The sequence below is a fragment of the Gossypium arboreum genome, chromosome 3, assembly GCF_025698485.1.
Source record: "Gossypium arboreum isolate Shixiya-1 chromosome 3, ASM2569848v2, whole genome shotgun sequence".
NCBI classification, from domain to species: domain Eukaryota; kingdom Viridiplantae; phylum Streptophyta; class Magnoliopsida; order Malvales; family Malvaceae; genus Gossypium; species Gossypium arboreum.
This window is the reverse complement of record NC_069072.1, coordinates 3,497,814-3,516,026: the sequence shown is the minus strand read 5'-3', so window position 1 is coordinate 3,516,026 and position 18,213 is coordinate 3,497,814. Positions and strand designations below refer to the sequence as shown.

Below are 18,213 nucleotides of genomic sequence, written 5' to 3'. Positions count from 1 at the left end.
AACCCCTTAGCCTCTGCGCAAAGAAAAAAAATGATGCTAGTCCAACCCTTTGCCCTCTAAATGCAACATGACCATCCAGACCTTAGCATGATCTTCAACCCCCTCCGCTCTAAAGAACTGCTCTAATTTTGACCACCAACCTTAAAAATCCTCACCGTCAAAATAAGGACAATCCTATTTGATCTGCTTGATCCTTGGCTTGACAGTATGGAACCGATGAAGCAAATGTGTGGGTCCCATCTATGATTTTAGGGACAGAATTAAAGACTTTCGAGGAGGAAATCTAGAAGGTGGTTCTCTTAAAAGTCCTTTCCCTTTGCCCTAACCTGAGCTTCCCACTCCAAGGTTTGAGGTTGACCTAAGAACTACTCGAGCAATGAATATAGCTCAATCCCTTTTGTCCTCCTTAAATCCTTTTTGAAACTCCTTGAATTGTGAATCCATTTTAGCATCAATGTCAACCCTGAGTTGGGACAATTCCTGCCGAAGCTGACTCATCTTTTTCTGTAGTTGGGTAGTGATTCTGTTATTAGCCATAGATCGTGCTGAAGCTCTGGTACTCTTGTAACGTGTCAAAACTTTTGGAAGAAATTGAGAGAGTAAGAACAAAGAAATTGCAGGAGAGAATGAAGAAGAAGAGAGCAACTGATTCCTCTATTTTTCATAACTACCTCATGTGTCCTTCACTCGTGATAAAAGAGGGAAAAACAATCCTTAATAGCCTGGCAACGGTTAACTAAAATGAAGTGTTTTGTGCTAACAATCCAAGCCAAACACATCGTTTCATTAAAAGATCCCAGCCCCCCTTAAACGCAGCGTTTTGTTATTACAAATAAAATAGAATTAAAAGGAACAACTAACATAACAACCATGCAAACAACGTAATTAACAGTAAAAAAAATAGTCCATAACAAAATCAAAATAGAAAGTTATCTTAAAACCCAACTCTACTAACTTAACAATAAATTCTATTAAACCCTAAAATCTAGTCAAAATATTTGGAAAAGAAAATTTGAGGATTTCTTTAAAAAAAATCAAGTTCGTTTATGACTCGCACATTAACTCACCAGCTTTCAAGGTAGATTTATCCCCTATCATTTTTTTTTTCAATTTTTAATTTCATTTCTTATTTCAAAGTTATAATTTCAAAAAAATATTAATCATCACTGCTTTAAAACGTGTTCAGTTTTAAACTTAATATTTTTAACTTCTACCAACTAATTGCAGATTTTCACAGTTATATTCCTTAAAATTAAGAATAATAATTTCTTAAAAATGATGCATGGGCAGTATGGAGCCTGAAATTTTGAGGGTTAGAATTAAATTGTATATTTTTACGATAATAAAAATACAATTTTTTCATTTTAATAGCCTATTTCTTTATAATTTTTAAATAATTAAATCAAATTTATATAATTTAAATGATTAAATCAAATTTAAAATTTTATAAATTACAAAGAGCCTAAATTAAAATTTTACCAATTTAGGGGGCCATGGCACCTAGGTCTCCACTATACATGAGATAAAAAAATTAATTTTATTTAATAAAAGAGTAATTATTTGATATATAGTCAATGAAAACTTTTACTTCATGAACGGAATAGAGATTTTAATACATGTGTTATTGATATTTTTATAAATAAGATTGTTTTAAATTTAATTAGTATTGTGATTATATATTTACTGAAATGAATTGAGATAGTAAATTAATATTTACTAAAATTAATAAGAAATTATATTTATATATACCTTACAAGTGATAAAAATGTAATAAAAATATTTATATTTTATTATTAAAATTAATTACTTTTGATTCAAATCATTTATCTTTTTAAAAAAATTATAAAATTAGTTTTTACCAATGGAAAATTAAAAGTACTAATGCAAAATATTTTTAAATGCAATGGCATCTAAATAAAAGTAAAATATTAACATAGTTATTAAAATTGTTGATGGATGATTCACTAATAAAGTCAACAGATTTGTATGAGTAATAAATCTTAAATTTATACATAAATTTTAGTTTAATATGTAATTGTATATATGAATTTTATTTTATATAATTTTATATATGATATTTTAATTTGATTCAGTTCTCACAAATTATTAAACACAATTATTAATGTAGCATCATTTTATATTTATATATTACATACGAAATAATTATATTTATCTAATATAAAAATAAATTGATGAATTTATTTCTTTAAATGTGTATAATTTAATCAAAATAAAATTTCATGTATATATTTGAATTACAATTAAAATTTTATATGTATAACTGCTAGTAAAATTCGTGTATTGAACGTTTTAATTTTATGTCAATACCGAATATGAAATTGTTAGCTTTGAGTTATTAAGCCTTTTATAGATCAACATTTAATATTAATATTTCCTTTTTCTTTTCTTAATCCAATCGTATGTTAGTTTTAGAAATGAGACATCGGTCCCCTCTTTCTACCAATTACTTTGTCATCTTCTTTATGATTAGTTATGTATTGGGTAAACTGATAGTGACTTTTATCTACCCTAAAAATTAAAAAGAAAATTAATTGGGTAAACTGACAGTGACTTTTATCTACCCTAATAATTAAAAAGAAAATTAATTTAGTCTATTTAGAAATATTAAAATTACAAGTTAATCTGTGATAAAATTTCTGTGGTAAAATTGCACTCTAACCTCCCCAAGTAGGAAAAAAGTTCTGTTTAGTCCTTTAAAAAATAATGGAATTATATATTAATATATGATAAAATTATATTTTGATCTCTTAAATTTTATAATTTAATTTAGACCCCCAAAAAGATTTTTAACTTCGATCGTGATCTTGGGTCTATTCAAGAGCATGATCATCTTGATTATTTACTTTTTTCCATTTATAATAGTTTTTATCTGGACCAAACAAAGAATAAATTTCCTTATTGAAACTTTGATTCAAATTTAGAGCATTTTCAAATGAGACATGAGACTCAGATACTCTCATTAGATCAACAAATGTATATGGCAGTTGATTTATAATAAAATGAACATTTTCTGAACTTCCGGTTCATATTGCTTTGTATGAGAATCTAGATAATGATAATTTATTTTAATCAATTCATTTATCTAATTTATTATCTTTCCCCCTAATGTTGAGAAAACTATATTCAAGATAATAATAGAAAAAATTGCCATAGTTGTAACAGCTTGATTTAGACCCTAGTTGGAACTGTGGTTTCGGGACTACGAATCCGAGTCAAAAAATATATAAAAATTATTTTTTGTGCTTATTATGTGAAAATTTGTATGTGTGAAATTTTCGTGATTTAATTTTTTCATTTGAGTGTCCGATTAAATAAAATGACTTAATCGCGTAAAATAAAAATTTGATGGTTAAATATGAAAAGGCCTAATTTTTGTTGTCTTTGTAATATGAAGCATTTATGTTGCAATTATACCATTGATTTTATGTATGGACGGTCATGACCTTAACATATAATGGTTTTATATTTTATGAAAAAGTTTAATTAAGTAAAATAAATAATAATGTTAATATATGTTATATTATAACATAATTAGAAAGCCAAAGTTTTACTCTTATTTCTCATGACCGAATAACGTAAAGAAAGAAAAGAAAAGAAAGCTAGGGCATTCGGCCATTGTTGGGTTTGATTAAGGTATGTAACTAGCTTGGTTTTTGATGATTTTTACGTTTTTGAGATCGTTGCTAAGTTATCTACAAGACCCATGCTTGAATTTTTTATTTTGGTAAATGTTTTGAGTTATGTCATTGTTGAAATCTTGTGATTTTTGTTGTTTGATGGTAGAAAATAAAAGATATGTGGTAGATTAACATGTTTTGTATTGAAATTTTTTATGATTTTGAGTAATTAGGACTAAATTGCAAAAATAATAAATTGAGGGACTAAAATATGAAATAAATGAAATGTATAGACTTGTATGAACATTAGGAATATTCGGCCTAAGCATGGTGTGTGCAAATTTTGCATGTTTTGTGTTTTGTGCAATTTGGACTAAATTGTAAAAAGTGTAAAATGTTAGGGGTAAAATGGTAATTTTCCCATTTATGTGTTTTTGGACTAATTGAGTGAAAATATGTTTGAATGAGTTTAATTTGAGTATGTTTAGATCAAGAACCAAAGAAATTGGATTTTGATCGGGGGATAATTAAAGTTGTCGACTAGTTGTCCCGTTCCGTTTTATATCGTTCGTGGTAAGTTTATAAGTAAATAGACGTTTTTAATTTTAATTAAATGAAAACTATATATGCTGAAATGAAATATGTGAATATATATACACAATAGCCGAATGTGCACAAGTTTGGCACCTATGTTTATGAATCTGATTCGACCGAGTTACTATGTCCGAAAGTCCCGAATGAACCTTAGGAATATCTAGGATACATATTTCATGACATAGGATTCCGATATGTAATGTGCGAGTAAGACCATGGCATCGATATATGTGTGCGAGTAAGACCACATTTTATACGTTGGCATCGACATGTGACTTCGATATATGTGTGCGAGTAAGACCCTGTTTGGGACAGTACCATCGATATGTGATCACATGTAAGACCACGTCTGGGACGTTGGCATTGTGCGATATATGTGATTATCCAAGTGTCCTATCCAATTCCGAATTGTTCATTGGGCAACGATAAGTTGTGATCGAATGTGTAAAATGAGCTAAAGTGATCAGGTATGAATTAGTTTACTACCTACTTGAAATAAGGTAAGTTACTTGATATTTGTTGTAAATCATGTATGAAGTAAAGGAAGAATGCATGTGAATATGGTAAGTGTATTTGGCCTTGTGAATAAATAATATGAATATTATTGAAATGATTCTTGAATATGTGTATAAAAGATTATGTATATTCGGCGATATGATAAGTGTATGAATATGATGTTATATTTTGATTCATGAGCTTGTGTATACGGATGTATGTATACTTGGTTATATAATGATATTATGGCTTTAAAAGTTGATTGATATTTTGTTAATATAACTATATGAGCATTCGGCCAAGGTAACATTTATGCATAAAAGTATATATTATTCATGAAATTGTAAGTTTGAGATTAAATGTGATAATGATATTATAATTTGGTTTAGTTTAACTGAATTGTTTATTTGCTTATTACTTACTAAGCTATGATAGCTTACTGTATATGTTTATGTGTAACTCTATTTTATAGATTTTGGAGTCAAGTTACGAGCTCAGGGATCGTCAGCAAAGTCTATCACACTATCGACTGTCTTCGGTATCTTTATAAGTGAACTTTTGAATCTATGGCATGTATAGGCTGGATTATGTTTTGAAATGTTGGATTTTGGTTATGTGTAATCAAAGCCATGCGAAAATGGCTTAACTTTTTTGTTTGAATTTGGTTATGTTGATTATGGTTTATGTTCATTTTGATTATAATGTTATATGCTATGAATGCATAGTAATTGTGGTAGGTATTATATGCTTTGATAATGGTTGATGATTTTGGATGTACATGTGGTTGGTTCAGCTAAGGTTATGCATGGATGGAAGTATATGTGAATTTGGTTATCATATTGACTTATTTAGGATGTGTAATTTTTCTTGTGAATTGGTTTGGAGATAGCAAAAGATGTGCCTTTATAATCGGCTAGTGATGGGTAAAATATATCCATATGCTTATGACATGTTGTTTGTGGTTTGGTATTTAAAGGTCAAGTTGCTAGTGAAATGATTGATTATTATATGTACTATATATATACGTGGTAGCAATTCGGCCTTGGTATGTGGTTCATTTAATAAGCATGTGACTTGATAATGGTGTGACCGATTAAGGTTATAATTGTAACAGCCCATTTTTAGGGTTAATTGGAACAGTGGTTTCGGGGCCACCAAATCCGACGAGTAGGTTTGTAAATATTATATTTAATATTTACGAGTTAATTGTGATTTTAAAAATGTTTTTGATATTGTGATATTTGTTTTATAAGTGATTTATTCAGTTCAAGTGGTATGACCCTAAGGTCAAGTGGGTTTAGGAAATGATGTATCGGGACCTCATTTATATAAACCGAGTCGTAAATATTTTTATAAATATTTACGGAGTGGCAAAAAGATGGTATTAAAGTTTCGTTGAAAAATTTTATCGTTTCGATAGTTAATTAAGCAAAAAGGACTAAATCGCGTAAAATGAAAAAGTTACATTCTAATTGTTTAAGTGTTTATTTTCCATGTTTTACTAAAGTATAAGTCCCTATTTATCAATTAAACCATTACTTTATGATAGTGGAGATTGGTGGTTTGGCATATATGAAATTATGTATTATTATAAAGGACAAAAAGGTAAATGGAATATTAAAATGTATTAAATAAAAATAAAACATAAAATGGCCATGCAAATTTTATCTCTTGGCCGAATATGGAGGAGAAAAGAAAGCCATTGAAGCTTCCTTAGTTTTGGCATTTGCATGAAGTGATTTAGGTATGTTTTGTGTTCGGGTTTTGATAATTTTTATGTTTTTGAGATCGTTGCTTCGTATTCTAGCTAGCCCGTATCTCTGATTTCAAAACTCTTAAAGTATTTGAATGTTGCCATTGTTGAGTGCATGAGTATTTTGATAGTTGATGATGGAAAATAAATTATTGTTGTTGGATATACATGTTTTGTAAAGTGAATTTTGGTAAAAATGTCAATTTTGAATTAAATTGTGAATTATTGAAATTATGTGGTTGAAAGTGTGAATAAATGAAAATATGGGCTGTTATGAAGTATTAGTAAATTCGTCTAGGCATGGGTTTGGCCAAAATTGAATGAATTTAATTTTTCGAGCTTAGGGACTAAATTGTAAAGAAGTTGAAATATCAGGGGCAAAAATGTAATTTTGCCATAAAGTAATTTATGGGCTGTTTTTATACCATGAATATTCGGTTAAGCTTAAATATGGTTAAAAATAGTTAATTTGCAATTTTTTTTAGCTCAGTGACTAAATTGGATAAAAGTAAAACTTTAGGGGTAAAATAGTAATTTTACCAAAATATGAAATTGAGTTAAAATGAATAGAATATGAATTGTAATAGTTGAATTTGATTGATTAGATCAAGTTAAGCCTCGTACGAGTCTATATCGAGGGAAAAACAAAGTATAGGATTCGTCGATCTAATTTATCGTTACCGCGAACGAGGTAAGTTCGTATGCAATAAGCATTGTTAAATTTATGTTTCTAATGCTTTAATATCGTATAAATTGTATATACGTGAATATTTTAATGTCTGACGACATATCGACAAAATGTGGCACTTAGTGTGCGGGGCAATCAAATATGGTACTTAGTGTACGAAATATTGAGAATGGCACTTAGTGTACGAAATATTGAGAATGTCACTTAGTGTGCGAGATATTGAGAATGACACTTAGTGTGCAAAATATCGAATGATTCAAAGGGAAATTATAAATTGTGATTGAATGATTAAATAGAGCAAAGTGAATAGGTATACATGCTATATTATATGAATTGTTTATGAGACGACTTTATAATGGTGATATTTGGGCTTTGAGCCTAGCAAGCTTTAAGCTGGTGAATAATATTATCGGGTTTAAAACCTAGCAGGCTAAATGCCGGTGATTTGATAAAAGTCTAAGACTATGAGACCTTGTGTTAAATCGGCAATTGAATTTGTTCAATGCATTAAGTTGGCCAGGTATGTGATATATTCTTATGCATGTTAGATTGATTGGAATTGAATCATGAGTGTGAAATGAGAAGCATAGGTGAAAATGCCTATGTCATACATGTGAGTAAGGGCAAAACCATCGTAAATTATCGATAATGGTGGACTATGTGCGGAATCATCTTATAATTGCTAATTTGAACGGTTGTGTGCGAATCATTGAGCATGATGTATTGTATTGAGATTATGCTTGAGTGAAATTATAGATATGTGATGAAATTGATTGGTGATATACATGTTTAAATAATGTGAATGCAAAGAATGTGTGAAAGAGTAAATTTGTAATAAATCTGCTTGGGACAGAAGCAGTAACGTGATTTTGGAAAATCACCATAAATTGTTGGAGTTGAGTTAGAAGCTGAATAAATTATGTAATTAAAGATTAATGAGTCTAGTTTCTTATAAAAGAAATCGTGTAAGCAAAAGAATTGCTGATAATGAGATATTTGAGGTGGCGTGGGATAGAGTCAAATGACTTCGGGGTCCCCTGTTCTGTTTTTAGAAAATCATTATAATTTGTACAAAAATGGTTATAAGATAAAATTTATATTCTTAGACTCCTTAATGAGTCTAGTTTCAAATGAAATCAAATAGAACATATTTTGAATTCTATACGATGAGAAATTTGATTCGTAGTGAAGAGTGGTCAGATTAGTCAAACAGTGAAACAGGGGAAACTTTAAGAAAAATCTGGTATTGATTGGCCAAACCTAAAATTCTGAAAATTTTATGGATGGAAGATATATGAGTCTATTTTCAGGGAAGATTAAAAGCAATTGATTTGGAGTTTTGTAGCTCTAGTTATAAATAATTTAGTGACTATTGCTCAAAAAGACAACTTGTAGTGAATTTGTGATTATGTTGTAAACATTGATAAAACTTGTTAATGAGTTGCTTATTGTTTTCTTATGAACTTACTAAGCGTAAAGCTTACTCCCCTTTTCTTTCCATATTCCCTAGGGTTGCCATGTTAGCTCGGGTTGGAGGCCGTCAGAGATATTATCACATTGTCAAGTCTACGCTATCGGCGTAAGTAAATCTTAGTGTTTCGAGTCTATGGCATGTATAGGGTTGTAAAGTTGAGTAAGTAAATGATACAAGACTAAGATATTGGTAAATATTTAATAATGCCTCATGAATATTTTGGGCCTTGTAAGCCCGATTAAAGGATAATATACGTGTGTATGAAAAGTTTAAAATTGATCAAAAATTTTTACGATCTGAATTTATATAAATGGATGAGTTTAAATCTGGTAGCACCTCGAACCCTGTTCCGGCGAGGGATACGGGCGAAGGATGTTACAATAATTGATAACTGAATTAAAGGATTAGTTAATATGTTGAATCATGAAGTTTAGACTTCTTATTATATATGCAAATTAGGTATACAACGATATGTTAGTTGTGTTTAAAAGTTTGAATGTGGCTATAATGAATTGCACATGATTTGGTAATGAGTTGCTATTTGTGTTTGAAAATGGTTAAAGATAATATGGTGAAATGTGCTTGAACTTGGTAAAATATGTTAGCTTCTCTATTATTTTTGGTTGTACACTAAATCATAGATATGATTAGCCTTAATGCTTTAGTTAAATGTGCTAAAGTACTTATATATTTATATATATAACTGAATGCTTGTTTTTAATTTGCATTAATGTACAAAACATGTAAATTTCATATTGACTAATATAATAATGCCGCATAAATGAATGAAAAGTTTAGTATTGTAATTTGTTTTGTTTGATGTATAATTTGTTTTGATATATATTAGTGATTAGCCAAGAATTACTTTGGCACCAAATGTAATATTCCTATATCAAGTTCCTTGAGTCGAACATGGCATAGGGCGTTACACAAATCTATATCACTCTTCAATAAAACTTTCCCTTATAAGCTTAGCCGTAAAACCAAGCAATGTATTTGAGTTTTACTTAAAAATGTACTCCAAATAGGCTAAGAAATGATAAATGCTTATTCTCATACAAACTAATTAATACAAGCCTAACATGTATAGGAGTTTTAAACTTGCTAAGTTACATGTCAATACTCTATAACTTTAACTGTAACAACATATATAAACTTAATTTTAAAAAGACTTATACAATGTTATATCCCTTTTATACTACATAAATTAAGTAAAAAATAATATAAAATTTATAAAAAATATTTTATAAATAAATATTATAACACTTTTATAACATGTAAATTATTTTTATAATAAACCTTTTGGCTATAACTTTTAAAAAAATTAGGATTTAAATATTATGTATTTTTTGTTATAACTTTATAAAATACACAAATCATTTTTATAATAATTTTTCCATAATCATCCCAAACATCCATATGTGTTCATACATGTAATATACTTTTCATAATTTATATAAAAATAAAATTTTAAAATTGAATTGGAGTATAATTACCTATGTAGTTTCCATAATTCTTACATTTCCTTACGAAATTGGAAAATGTACTTAGAGTACTCCAATACATCCAATTTGGTAGGAGCTACTAATTATAATAATTAACCAAATATATCACCATTGTGTACTTACAAATAATTATGCCCAAATTTATTTATTAGGTGACTTTTAAAACACCACGTTAATCTTGAAACACTTCTTTAATAATTAAAATAACACACAAAAAATCACATCATCATAAGGTACTGAATACAAAATCCAACAAGTCAATATATAACAATAAAAATTTTTAAAAATAGATCTTAAAATATAAAAATTTAAATTTAAATTTAAGTATATTTAACTATTTTTATAATATTGTAAGAAAAACAGAGAAAACATTTACGGTTAGATGAGACACGTGTCAATTGAGGAAGTCTTTAAATGGCCTTCTTGGATTTGGGTTTTAAGAATAAGATTTGAGATTTGGTAATGAATTTGGACTTTTAAGCTAATGGGTTTGGGTTTTATGAGACATGAGAGTTGAATTTTGGTTATTAATTTATAAATATAATTATTATTAGTGCTTTTCATGAGTTTGGATGAGACAAGTTTAGGTCGAGTTTAAGTAAAAATTGATATATTTTATATTTGTTTAAAATCGACTCAATTCAAAATATTTATATTATTTTTAAGTTTATATTTAATAAATTATATATTTTTCAATTATTATTTTTTAATATAAACAACTTACCATATTTTTAATGTTAACATTATAATATTATAGATTATTTTAGATTTAATTTTATGTATTATAAACAAAATTTATAAAATAAAACAAAAATAATATATTACAAACTTACAAAACAATTAACTAAGTTTGGATTTTGACCTTAAATGTTTGAACTCGAGTCCAATTTATATTTTAAACAAGTATGCTTTTTTACTCAAACTATTTTTTGAGAATAATATTTTGTCCAAACATTTCTAACTTTTGAGCGAAACTTTGAATTTAGACGGATAACTCAACTCTTGAATATATTTAATTATTATATATAAGAATCTCTATGGAGAGAGACAAAAATAGTAACATTTACAAAATTAATGACAAAATTGCAACAATAAAAAGGAGGCAAATAAACAAATATGGAAAATTTTAGGAATAAAAATAAATATTATTTACAAATACCAATATCACCTTTATTTAATTATGATTGGAACTAGAAATGTGTATTAATAGATTTAAAATTACTATAACTTATTTCAAAAAAATATTCTTAAAATTTCCCGTTAACAAAATCTTTTTAGAATAACGAAAAGTTAGCATTTGCCTTTACAGCTTGCAGATCTGATTAAAATAATCAAATTCTGAAAATTTTCTAACATTAAAAAGTAATCAGTAATTAATTCAAATTAGTTCCCTGACGCTTATTGTTGTATTTTTCTAACATTTAAAAATGTCTGAATTATTTTATTTTTAAATGTTAATAAATTAATTATTGTTTTTTTCCTTTTTCTTTATCATTATATGGGTAATTGTTTAATGGTCAAGGTGTTCACCACCTCAAATGTAATTTGAGTTTGAATCACGTTGTTGTTAGAGCTTTCACTATTTTTATAATTCAAAAAGAAATTAAAAGATTTGAGGCATTCCTTCTTTTATATATGCCTTGGTTTTTTTTATAAAGTTCTTCTATTTTTTAATTATATGAAATGGTCAATTTTAATTTTAGTGTCTATACTATACTCAAATTTGATATTTAATCTTTATAGATTAATTTTTACATAAATCGGTGCCTTAATGTTTATAATACCATTAGTTAGTCTAAATATTTTATTCTAATAAAAATTTAAAAATTTGTTAACATCGTTAAAATTTCTATTAAATTTGAATCATTACAATGTCATTTTTCGTCACATAATTATTGAGCGAGTGTATTTTTTAATTATAAAATGTCACGTCAACAAATTTAATATTAAAATTTTAATAACGTTAACAACTTGATTTATAATTTTTAATTTAAAAACTTGAGAAAACTAAAATTTTAAAAAATAAAAATACTAGGAAAATATATAACCTTGGAAAACTATTTAATCTAAAAATAAATAAATCATGAAGCAAAAACCATAATAATAATAATAAAACCTTATTTTTTTAAATATAGTCTAAAACCTTATTTTTATCCAAATAAACCATCAATCTTTAAACTATATTCAAATAAATCCTAACATTTAATTAAAACCTAAAACACACTTAACATAAATCATTATTTAATTCAGATAATTTTTTATTAATTTAACCAAAAATAATATAAATAATGGATCAAATTAAAAAGCATTATATTCAAACTAGGGAGGAAGTGATGACTTAAAATAATATATGTGGTACTATATTTCCACTATTGGGATTATGAGCTAATTGTAAAATATTATTCTAATAAGGTATGCCATCACTTCCTTTTTCTTTTTCTTTTCTTTTTTTGGTACTTTGGTCAAAAGTTAATATTAATCTACGATTAGTTGATGATTGACAGACACTTGGCTCTTCTCATTATTTTGAAGGCATCCAAAACTTGATTAGTATTAAATTAAAGTTCCTTATTAATTTAATTAGCTGTTAGAGTGTGATTAAAGTTTAAACATTACGCCATAAGTTTGATTTATACGAGGAAACTTCATATCTCAGTTGGATACTATCACATGGCTCTGACCAATCACAAGCTTTGTTAATAATAAACTTTTACACTTAATCCTATATTTAATGATTTGGTCACAGTAGCCTAATTTGTAGTCTTTAATGTTTATATTTTTATCAATTTAACCCTCAAATTTTTTAAAAAAAAAAATTAGATTTGATCATCAATCTTTCAGAAAGAGTCAATTTGTTGTAAAATAGAGTCTGCTTTTATAATTTTTCATTAAAAAATGTTTTGAGATAGAAACCGAAATTTAATTTAGTTAATGCATGCAACTGTTTTATTCTCTCTAACTTCTCTTTGAATGTTGCTTTCGGTAGGTTGAACAAAATGAAATTTTTTAAAGGGCTGAGCCCTTACAAAGTAAAACCAAACACCTTATCTTAAGGTTTTTAAGATTGAATTTTGTAATCAAATCCATCAAATAATCGGTTCGTCAACTAGTCCTATTTAAAAATAATTAAAATTCATAAAAATAAAAATACAATAGAAAAATGATTCAACTAATTTTGTAACTTGGTTCAATATTTGTTCTAACCTCTTATCCGGTTTCAGAAAACCATGCCTAAACCTATCCACACTATCTCCACAACTCTTTGACGCTCCTTCTCAATCCAATGTTGTTTGCTCCTTCAGTGTTTCCGTTAATCATATGCATTGTTGAACAAGTATTGTTGCGCTCCAATGTGACTTGTTGAAAACTTTTTTCTGATACAACTGATAGTCAGTCAAAGATGGTCCAAAGTTTTCGCCTGAGTAACTGAACATGTGCCCACGCTTCCATTAAAACCAAAAAATACAATTCCCAATAGTACCTCGAATCACACTCCCTAAAGACGCTCTCTTCATTGACATCTTAACTGTCCCATCTATACTATTTTTAACTCTAATTTATATTTAGTGACTGATAATATTATTATTTTTTTCTTTTCTTAAATCAATTTGAGTACTAATTCAGTTTGCAATTAATATACACTTAAAAGTAAATTCCTAATACCCACTTCAAATGAATGGAATTAATTAAGAGTAGATTACAATTTCCAAAAAAGAAAAAAGGAAGAAGAAAAGAGCAAGATTTGAGCCTTTTCTTGCAAGGTTTTGGCTTACACATGCCTTAATTTTCCATTTTTGGAAACCTTACTGAAGTCCAAAAAAAAACAACTTTGCTAACATTATGGACTTCCAATGCATATGTATCAGCCACTTGCTCGCCTGCATTCACCTCCATTAAAATTAAATGAAATAAATTATTGCTAAATAATATTTCAAGTAAGATAGTCTCAAATAAAAAATATATATTGTGTAAAGTTTAATTTAATTTGATTAAATCAATAAATTTATAATTGAATTTATAACGAAATATTTGAATATATTTTAATATCATATTCTTTTTCTCAACTTGGACTGTAATATTATTATAAATTAACTGGATCATGTGCTGATGATGGGTCAGGGTGAGTCAAAAATATTATTGTAAAGCTCGTAACTCGTAAACTTCTGACTCGATGGTATGAGTCTTGTTTCCATACGATGATTGTCTTCTTCATGTGTCTAGATTTGGAAGATGGGATTATATATTTAGTAAAAACTTTGATTATTATTGATTAATTCGAGTCTCGTATCTTTTAAGTAAAGTTTTAAATTTGAGTATTGTGGATAAAAAATAAATACTTCACAGAACTTTATCCTTGTTTAATAGTTTGCTTAACACAATTCTAGTGTAATACGATTATCAGACTATGAGACTTTACACCAAAGAAAAAAAGTTGTTTATTATTGTTGATTTTGAGCTAGAGTTGTTGCAAGTGCTTCTAATTGGCAAACTATTGTGCACCAGGGTTTCAAGGGAATCAAATTTAATATATGTTTAATATTCATGATATTATATATAAGTGAATCAAATTTAATATATTTTTCTTTTTAATAATTTCATTATAAGTCTGATTATATCTGTGTTTTTTGACACAATATTTAAAACTACTCATAAAACCCATAAATAAGAGGATAATACACTTCAGCGCACTCCAACTTAGGGGTGAGCATTCAATCGAGTCAAAAAATTTTGAGTTAGTCGAGTTGACAAATTATATTTAACAACCAAACTCAATTTGAATTTTTTCAAATCGAATCAAATCGAATTGAGTAAAAAAATTTCGAGTCAAGTTAACAAATATTATTATTTATGCTTAATGTTGCATTTATATGGACTGATTAATTAACTAGTAGACAAAGTACAAGATTATTTAACTACATAAACAATATAAAGGTTTTGCTTTTAACTTAATGGGTAAACATTTATCAAAACGACGTAGTTTTGCCTTTTAACTTAATGGTTTTAACTTTTAACTTTAGAAAAAGGTAAATATTTATCAAAATAATGTAGTTTTGCCTTTTCTTATTCAAATTTTTGGATAACTCGAATTGTGTAATTCATATTCGAGATAAACCGAAAATTTTAATTTTTTATTCGAGTTTATCCAAATAATTTAAACTATTTAATTCAAAATTTATATTTTTTTATCAAAATTTTCGAATCAAATCAGATTTTGTTTACCCCTACTTGAATCAATATTCTCTTACTTTAATAACAATACCCATGTCAATCGAATTAAGACCCAATCAACAAATTTAATATATTTGATATAAAAAGTTTTGCCTTCAGGAAGTCGAAATATTCTTTTTGCGGGGTTGATGTTGCTAAAGTTTAGTATAGTATTTTAAATAATAATTTTAAAATTTCGACCTCACGTGACCTGAACGCTTAAAATAATAAGTACTATTAAAATAAAAATATATTTAATACATTATTAGTTAAAAATCATGGTTTGACGTTACGTAAAAAAGGATATAAGATGTTGTTATATAGTCCAAATACGTATAAAATAATTAATGTAACAGACCAAATAATCAATCACTACTATTTCAGAATTATAAGCATACCAAGACTTTCCAAAATTATAACATATTCTATTATTTTCACTACAATAACCAAAAAGAATAAAAATAATATATATTATACAAACTTGGAAATAACTGAAATTAGAAACACATGCATATGCCTAAGGAGATATGTTCTGCTTTCAACATTTTCCTTTCAATTGTCGATTTAATTGATCTGGATTAATTTATGATCAATCGATTTAATCTTGATATCTCGATTAGTTCACAGTCTAATTAGTCCAGTTCCAAAAATCATGCCTAAACCTATCCACTCTATCCACACTACTCTTTGATGCTTCTTTTCAGTCCAACATTGTTTGTCCCTTTAATGTTTCCATTAATCATACACACTATTGAAGAAGTATTGTATTGCCCTCCAATATGGTTTCTTTAAAACTTCTTTTCGATGTAATTGATAGTTTGTCAAAGATGACTAAAAGTTCTACTTAAGTTATAAAATATGTGTCCATGCTTCGATTAAAACGAACAATCCAATAACCCATATTCAAATCACACTTCTTAAAGACACTCTCTCCATTAGCATCTTGACTGTCTTATCTGTATTAGTTTTAACTCAAATTTGCATCTAGTGGCTTCCAATATATATATATATTAAAGTCAATTTGAGTATTAATTCAATTAGCAACTTATACACCCCTTTTTGCATGTCATAATGTACTAAAATGTAATACCCACTTCAAATGAATAAAATTAATTAAGAGAATACTACAATTTTCAAAAAAAATTAAATAAATAAAACTGTCGATTATGTTTGGAGTTATAAATAATCCGATTTCTGCTATATAAGATGGAGGTTCATCATTGATAATGAGAAATGATTGTATGAAATATGAATATTATTCATTTTTAACAGTTTAACGTTATATCAATCATTTCATCCTGAACTTCAAGATTTTCATTTGGATTTGATTTTTTTCAAGATGAAATATTGATATAACATTAAACTATTAGAAAAAATATACGAATAACGTGACATCACTATTTCATACAATCATTTTACATTCAAAATTACAATTTCCAAAGTTCCAATTTACAAGCAACATGCTTGCATAAAAGAGCAAGATTTGAGCCTTTTCTTGCAAGATTTTGGCTAACACATGCCTTTGTTTTTTCCATTTTTAGAAACCTTATTGAAGTCGAAAAGAACAACTTCGCTAACATTGTGGGTTTTTCCATGCATATGTATTAGCCACTTACTGGCCGACTTGCACACCTGCATTTCACCTCCATCAAAATTAAATAAAATAAATTATTACTAAATAATATTTCCAGTCAGGTTGAATAGATTCAATATTTTTTAATTATCGTCGAAAATTTGATTCGATTTTACTAAATCCATAATTTGAAATAAAGTTATTATTGAATTTATTACGGGATATTTTAACATATTTTAATATTATATTCTTTTTTTAACATGAATTGTAATATTATAATAAATTAATTCAATCACATATGCTTATAAGGGGTTAAGATAAGTCAAAATATTATTATAAAATTAAGTAACTTAAAATTTTTTGACTCAATTCTAGAAATATTGTTTACATTTGGGCTAAGCTCAAAAAAGACGAGCCAAAGCAAAAGACGGTGATTGAGAATGTAGAATTAAATATTTAGTAAAAGCTTTCATTATTATCATCCATTAACTTGAGTATCATATCCATTAAGTAGAGTCTTAAATTTGAATATTGTGGATTAAAAAACAATGATGAGAAAATTTTAGTCCTGGTTAAGAGTTTGACTTGATACGAATCTAGCCTAATATGATTAGACATTCAAGGTCTCACACTAAAAAAAAAAAAACATATGTTTATTATTGTTGATTTTGTGCAAGAATATAACTATCTATACTAATATTTAAGATTTTTATTGAGTTGGTGTCACTTTTAACCGAGTCCCAACTCAATGAAAAATTTACCAAACCATCCTTATTTTTACAAAGTAATAGATATTACTTTGAGGGTAATTTATCTATTAATATAAAATCTAGTAAAATATTTACACAAAATAGGATTTGAATTCATAATATTATAATTTTAATAACTCAACTTTATCATTTTAACTAAAGATTTTGTATACAATATTAAGATAGGAAATAAAGTCACATGATTTGAACTCAGATTAAAAAGTGTCTCATATAAATTTTAACCACCCTTGGATTCATTTTTATATATTGGTGAATCAATTTTAATATATGTTTAATATGCTTTATTATATATAAGTGAATCAAATATAATATATGTTTAATATAAGAAAATTTTGCCTCCCAACAAGTCGAAACACTTCTTTTGGGGGTCACGTTGCTAAGTTTAGTAGAATAATTTAAAAGGTAATTTTAAAATAGAACTCATGTGATCTGAGCACTTAAATTATTTTAAAATGTGATAGTAAAATAAAAATATATTTAATACATTGATAGTTAATTCTCTCTAAGTTCTGTTG

At 27.0% G+C, this 18,213-nt stretch overlaps 1 long non-coding RNA gene across 1 annotated transcript; it reads left to right on the top strand.

Moving 5' to 3' along the window:
* Positions 1-3,512: 3,512 nt before the first annotated feature.
* LOC108475697 (uncharacterized) lies at positions 3,513-8,928 on the top strand. The gene is made up of 3 exons (XR_001870010.2): positions 3,513-3,654; positions 5,200-6,471; positions 8,679-8,928. It is a non-coding gene; the product is annotated as an uncharacterized LOC108475697 (long non-coding RNA).
* The last annotated feature ends 9,285 nt before the right edge of the window (positions 8,929-18,213 follow it).